The sequence below is a fragment of the Malurus melanocephalus genome, unplaced genomic scaffold (assembly GCF_030028575.1).
Source record: "Malurus melanocephalus ecotype Western Australia unplaced genomic scaffold, MMel_1.1 scaffold_15, whole genome shotgun sequence".
In the NCBI taxonomy this organism is placed as follows: Eukaryota; Metazoa; Chordata; class Aves; order Passeriformes; family Maluridae; genus Malurus; species Malurus melanocephalus.
The window spans coordinates 3,153,353-3,161,470 of record NW_026623247.1 but is presented as its reverse complement, the minus strand read 5'-3'; positions in this window follow the sequence as shown (position 1 = coordinate 3,161,470).

Here is an 8,118-nt window from a genome sequence, read left to right as displayed (position 1 = left end):
AAAGCAGAAATCAGGACATCAAGTCAAAGTCAAAGAAGTAGAAGTTTTAGTAGAATTGGTAAAACAGTGATATTATGAACACAGAGTAGGGAAATGAAGGGAGCTATTTGCTTAATGATGGATTTCACTGGCACCAAACATAAGCAAAACATATAGAAAGCGGAAACTAGGTTCAGTTATGTAAACACATATGGAGATCTGAGGTAGAAAATGAGCAAGATACACCAACAGGAGCAAGAACATCAACACTGTAAGGCTGAGAAGGGAACAGCTGCTTTATTACAAGAAAAAAAAAAAAAAGGAAATAATGATAGATAATGCACACAAAATTCAAAGGTTTCATGTTTTTGGATTAGTATTCTCTAACAGAATTAAGGAAAGCATGAAGTCAAAATACTATCTGTACAGGACAGCATGACAATACCTCAATGAACTTGATGCTCTCAAATTGGCAGCCACCAAAGTATTTCACCTGTGGAATGCAAATTCAAACTTAAGTATTGATGATACTGCTYAAACAATCATTTGAAGTTAACTCAGAATTTGTCATAGCTATTCTTGAAAAATGGGATGAAGCTCTAGCGGAAAAAAAAGAAATATATCGCTGCTTTCAAAAACAGGAGGCAAACTGAAAAAAATATGAATCCATCTATTTGCAAACTCTACAAAGTTAGTGAGTTCATCATGAACACATTAATCCATTTTGCACTACCACAGCCCCTGTTGGCCATGGGGTAAGGAAGGAAAAATAGATTGACTACTGTAAGGGTCTTTTTTCTCACGTGACAGATGCAGAKTAGTCCAGGGAAGTGTGCTCAAGATGGAATTGCTAAAATGGGGATCCAAAAGCAGTCTCATGAAAATACCTCACAGTGAGTCATCAGTTTTTTGATCGAAACAAAACCTGGAGCAAATGGGATTTTTAAGTAGCCTGCACCCAGTTTCCTATTCAGTAAAACTACAAAACTGTAATGATGTGCTTATTAAATCTGCAGACAATGTGAAGCTGAAAGAGACTGTGTGAAGTGAAAGAGGTTTAAAATTGAAAATGGTGTTGGCAAAATTGGAAAAAGGATATGCAAGTGAATGGATGATTCTCAAGAGTAAACACAAGATACTTTATTCAGATGATACTGTTCAATTGCACAATKATATGATGAGCAGCAGCTGCCTCACAAGAAGCCTCCATGGGTGTGACCTGTGACTTAGATTACCAGTTCATCATGAGTTAACAAGGTCATGGTGTTGGCAGAAAAGCGTACTGGGACATATGAACAGAAGAACAGTTTAAAAGATGAAGATGGAAATTCTGCAATATTATGCATTTGGTTGCTTTGAGTATTGACACCATCTTCAAGAAGAACACAAAGCAAAACCCAAACAGTATCAGAGAATCCAGAATAGGGCCATGGAAAGGAGCTCACCAGATGCAGGACCTACATGAAAAACTGGGAAAACTAAAGTTAATTAACCTGAAAAACAAAAACACTAAGGAGTAATACAGACAAGAATCTTCATGTACATAAAATGTTGCTGCAGAGATTAAGAAAATTAAGAGTCTATTCAATAGCTATAAGATGGGAAGCAACAGGCTTCAACAAAACAAGAACAATTAGAACTCCACATTAAGAACAACTCACAGAAAGTGTTGGAAATTACTGGACCAGATCACTGGTGAAGGCTGTGAAGTCTCCCTTGCTGGATATATTTAAAGGTACCTTAACAAACCTTCTCTGCCTCAGAATGCATGTTAAAAAAACAGTATTTGCAATGTACTTGGGAATAGTGTTGATCAGATTGCTGTCTTCCGAGTACCGTAAAAGAATCAATGTTTAGATMATTTTCAAGGAACTCATGCAGCTTTATACAAATTATGTGTGCCCCTATTTGGGAAAATAGGCTCAGCTGTAAATGGATTTACCACTCCCAGCAATGTCATACTCACAGAATCACTGAATATCTCAAGCTGGAAGTGACACATAGGGATCATTGAGTCCAGCTTGATGCTCCCCAGAGAATTACATAAACATAAACGTATGACCAAATTATATGTGGTAGTGGAGATGCCACAGAAGTCACTGGTAGGTAGAGAAAAGAATAGTCCCTGTCCTTACAAAGAGGGGGCAAGATGGTTGCATTGTTGACTATCTTTCATTAGAGGTTAGTGTTTTATTCCCATCTCCATTTCATCAAATCTTTTTTTTTTTTTTTTTTTTTTTTTTTTTTTTTTTTTNTTGCAGCTTACTACCACTGTTACAAGTAAAAGCTTACAGAATAAAGTTTAATATCATTGGATGGCAAACAATTTTTTCATAGAATATAAACATACGTATAGAGCTATTATGATTTTGCTCTGCGTCTGACTTTAGCCACTACTGAAAATTTACTGTTCCCTTAAAATACATGAAAATGTCAGACAGTAGTCCAGCTATCTCTGCTCCCTGAATGCTTTTTGAATTATGGTTCTATTCTAGAAATATATGTTTATTATTATGGCACTTTTTGAAGGGAATATTTGATTTATAGATGATTTTCATTATCTTTTAGAGTTGTTATCACACTGTAACTGACTCCTACCTAATTAAACAATTGCCTCATCAATTCTTGTTTCAAATGCCAAGTCATTGCTACTATTTTATTGCATAGTAATAAGAATTATACCGGTAAGAAAACCCAATGCCTTTAAAAAGCTTCAGCTCATTGGACAAAAATTTGCCTACAAATCTAAGAAGGAACTTGATTTACTGAAAAAATGCAGAAATTTATCAACAGAAAGCTGTGATACCTCATATTTATAATGTAAAAAATCTGTACAGTCCAACAAAGATGTTTTTGAAATATTATTTAGGTTGTAGTAGTAGAAATACATATGAATTATTTTGGAAAATACAGTTCTAAAGACAAGGCATTTGTAATACCTTTTGACTATACATTAATTTTTTATTTCTGACCCTTTTCCTTATTTTGATTTCAGATAATGAATCACATACACCAGAGTTGGGAAAATCCAGTTAAGTCATATCTACCATCAATGCAAAAGGACATACTCTTTTCTATTCTTCCAGGTGAATTTAAAAATTGTCAAATTACTGGATTTTTCAGTTCATACTGTAGAAATTCCCTTATGTGTTTTCATTGACATGAAACAGTGTTTTTCCTAATACAATTTAAATACAAGTTTTCTCTTTCTGACCKTACCATGCACTCCTGTAAACACGGATCTGCCTAGACTCAGTATACTTCCTTGGTTTTATGAGTCACCTCTTCTCAGTTACCTTACTTTTTTAAGGACCATGGGTTTCTCAGAGTGAGGAACTGAACATTTCTAAAATTAAGACCTTCATGTGTACTCAGATTAAAGCAGTTAAAATCCACAATCACTTCCAAATATAGGCGAAATAAATTAACTGCAYTGTGTATTGCTAGTGACATGGTAAATGAGAAAATACATCCAAATTAGTATAAAAGCAGAGGAGGCAGAAGAAATATTCATAATCAATATTAAAAGGATACACAAATAACTGAGAAAACTTTTTTTCCCAGGATGAAATAGAGTAGGATCGTGTCCCTAATGTCATAAGGGATATAGCCATTCAGTCCGGCGGTACCAGGATTTTTACTGTGTTTATACTTGAAACATGTTCAGTATTTTTAATTAAATCTGAAAACACTGTGGAGGTTTTCTACTTTTTTTTTCATAGAGTTGAATGAATAAAAATGTTATCTTTCATAAATTGCCCAGCAATAGTCCAATTTCAGTTGTCTGATTTAATTTTAAAMCCCAAATTGATAAATATTTTGTGGTAAAAATTTCCAATGTACAGAAAAATTGTATATATACTCTTTCTGTTTAGTCAGTTAAAGGATAGCTCTTTTTTTTTTTTTTTTCCAATAATGTTTTGTTGTTCGTCTGCCAAGTCTTGTAGAAGGAGTTACTTTCTTTGGAAATCTTTGTAAACTCCTACACATCTAAAAGAAATTGATTCAGTAGCACTATAGCATAACAAAAGTTATAGCCAGCAATGTTAGGGCATAACTGGGGAATTGAATCTGAGTGTGCTATGAAACCATGTAGGGGAAAAAACATTAGCAAATGCATGTAATGTTGCTTATGTAATTTGTCACTAAGAAGAGAAAAACAAATATGTATGTCAGAGGTGAAAGTTCAATTTTATGAAAAGTCATTCCCATATTTTTAGTGCTTATTAGGAGGGGAAATTGCAGGTCTTAYAGTCACTTTTGGAATTTTCCTGGGACAGGATGAGAAAGTTTCTCTTCCTTTACAGTAAGAGTCTTGCAGTGCTATTGCTATTGGAAGTTGTTGAGATCAGACTGCGATTACTTCTTTCCATTTGGCCTCATGAAAACCCTTTTACCATGATTACTTGTATACACGGTATTCTGGGAGAGAGACTAAAGCAGAAAAAGAAGGTCACCTACACACTGCTTAAGATATTTTACAGATCCTTTATAACTGACAAGTCTGGTGCCCTAATTAATTGATCTTGMATTATATTGCTTGAAAACTTTTTTGGTTCTGTTTGGACAACAGCAATTGAGAGTATGAGTGAGTTTCCTAATTATTTTACCCCTAGCCTTGATGTCTTCCATATAGGTGGCTATAGCACCTTGAAGCAAAAGATGTTCTCCCCCATTTATCTCCAAGCTCAGGCAACCTTTCTATGCAAGGATGTGACCTGAACTGATGCTAACAGATCATACAATCATTTTTGAGAACCTTGCATAGCTTGAAYGAGTAACTTCTTACTTTAAGGAAGTTCATTGTTCCAAGGGGAGAAAAGCATAAATGCATATAGTCAATATACAGAAAATGGAGCTTTAAAAGTGGTTTCAAACATATTTAGCAGATATTTGCATGGATTTAGTTACTGCTATGATACTGCCTCAATATTACCATATGGTACAACTTTTCTTTGTGACATATCTGTATTTCATATGGCTTATTTTTAAATTTCAGGTCCTTCGAGATGGAAATACTGCAACTTAGCCCATTTGMATGACTTTCGACAGAAAGATGAAAAGTTAACAGAAGGCACATCCTTGGCATTCCAGTGGTATCACTGACAAAGTGCAGCACACTGCAAGAATACATGAAGATGGTAACAAAGCTAGCTGGCATATCTTTCAAGACAATTCATTTCCTCCAGAACCAACCTTGGAAATGACCGGGCCATGTGGGTTTAAACTTAGGCAAAGCCTGAGGAGGGTATTCATCATATCAGATCTTAGTCTGAATGACGACATTTATTCAAATTGTAAACTATTTTATAATGTGTAAACTGTTTCATAATGTGGACAAGAGGACAAATGTAGGCAGCATCTGTGTATAGCACGAAATATTTTTCTTCTTTTGCTCTTCAAATATGGAAAAGAAACAGTGTGTCTGGATGAGTAGTTCTGTGCCAAAGTCAGCCTCCAAACAGTCAAATGTCTCTCATCTATTCTGCATCCCACACACAAGKGTGTGTGGGAATGCTTGTAAATTTAATGAAGTGCTGACTGAAAGAAGTTTATGCCTGGCTTCCAATTAAATACCAGAAAGATAAGCTTAGGTAGCATAAACTCCTTGTTATAATGAAGATGGATCATGTTAGCTATCAGCAACCTCTGACTTCCCAACTATATAAAATTGCCAATACTTTTTTTCAGTGGGACACTCCATTGATTCCACCAATGTTTGGATTGGTATCTTAGATATGCRGCTTTTGCTAATACAGGGTAAGTATGCAAATACTACACAAAACAAATACAGGAAGTGATTTATAAATTTATCTTGTATAAAAATCTAATCTGGAGATAGAGCAGAAGACAAGAGATACCTAGTCCTTTTTCTTAGATTTCTGAGCTCTTATGTAGCTAGTGGCYCTCCAGCTATTCAGATCAAATTGCACATAACAGCTATCTTCTGGCTCCAAGTTTAGGGAAGATCTGGGCATTTGTACCTCTGTTAGAAAAAGGACACTACATAATGGGTCTACATTATACATCTCTACATGCACCTTTTATGAGCCTTGCCTATATGATGGATTGTTAATGCATTAACACACTTTGGCCTCTGCTACTTTGTACAAACAGTATGTTCATAAGGTTTTTTAGATGCAAAAAGTAAACTTTACTCTTAAATTCTTCAAAAAGTGAGCAGGCTATCACGACAGAGTATTTCAACTCAGTTTTTAAGACACCTAGATGCACTGCTGGGTTCTACAGGCTTTTGGAAACTCCATGAGGGAAGATAGACATTTTAAGTTTGGGATGGATAGCCAAAAAAGCACTATAAGCAGCAAACAATCTAAGCTAGCCAATAAGGAAATACTGAGGAAAACAACAGATTTAAAAAATTTTATGTTATCCACAAAGCTGTTTAGTCCTATTATGAAGAAAGAAATTGCTTTGCCACTTACTGGGATTTGAACAAATATACTCAGAAGGCTACAGCAACTTCTTAATCTTTTTTCTTTCAAAATTGCTGTCTTCAAATTGTTAGCAATCATCTGTTTCTTACCTTTGTTGCTAGTGTTCTATTAGTAAAAGTGTAACAGCTGGTTACATTCTATGGTGGGAATGGGAATGTGGCTCACTTGATGCCACTGAGCATCTTTTAAGTGAATTTTTACTTGAAGACATACTGTATATGACAAGTCTGACAGACCACATAATACAGCCAGTAAGAAATTTTCAGCCAACACATGTAATTGAGGACTTGGATTCAGTAAAAATGACTAAAAAGATGCAAAATCTGATATCAGAAAAATGTCACTTCATGAACATGTTAACATTAATTTGAATTAATCTTTAAATGATATTTCAATTAACTTTTCCAGTAATGAATAGAGAGTATATGTACCAGCTYTTAATTAAAACATATTTATTTTCCAATAGTTAACATAAAAAAAMCCCACTTATTTCCACTTCATGTTCACCATTGTATGTATTTTGTGTACTTCTGTTTTGGTATATGTGATAAGGCTGGTTGTATTTTACATACAACTCTAAAACATCACTTTGTATTTCTAAGAGAAATTTCCTCCAATTGACTTAAGTAATAAATCACTTTACTCTTTGTATATCTCTGTGTACTTTTTCCTTTCAGCTTTTTATCTCAGTTTTGCTTTTTGAACAATGATTTTCTTCTTCTCTAGTCTGACTTTTTAAAAAATATTTGATCATATCATGAAGTTCCAACTGAACTTGTGACATCAGTCATTTCCATGGCAACAGACTGATGCTTTTAACACAGGATTATGATGAATGGAACACAGGATTGAGTAAAAAGGAAACAAGATCATGAGTAAGCAAGATTTCATTAGACTCAAGGGTGTTCTGTTAAAAAAAAAAAAAGTGGAGAAAGGAATATAAATACTGAATACACTTCCACTTTTTAGCATTACAGTTCTATGCGATGATCCATACATTGTGGTTATTTATTTCAAATGTTTACAATATTTGATATAACCTCTGTGGAACTCAGACATTGCCAAAAGTTTCAGACATTCATTACTCTTATTCTAACTCAAGAAGTGGTGGGCTTTCATGACTTCTCGAAGTGGTACATATGCTCAGTAGAGGCAGTAGGCTCTCTCACCTCTGAAAAATCATGCTTAAAACTTTCAGGTCTAACTTTGAAAAAGTGGAACACAGGCAACTGTTAGATAATATGTCTGTGGATTAATTTGTCTTAATATTCTACATGTTTAGCATAGTAAGACAGAACCCCACTTATTTTAAAAAATAGTTTTAGTCCAGCACAAGCCAATTCATGTAATGAAAAAACCAAAAAGGTCTGTCTTCTGTAAATGGCACTCCATGTATCTGAATTCCAGTACTGTGAAGTACCTTTAGCATAATGTAGACATTTACATGGATGTAGATTTCTGTTGGAACAAATTCCTACTCTTTGTTTTCCAGACTAAATAGCTACAAGTTGCATAAGTAATTTTGCCAAAAATTTCATTCACGGGTCAAAGCAGACTTCAGCTGCTCCACCTTGTTCCCACCTCATCCTACAGGGTATACAACTGAAACTATACTGACAAGACTCATAGTAACACTAAGGAAACAGAAGCTGTGGTGATATCAAAACTACAAAGAAAATGATAC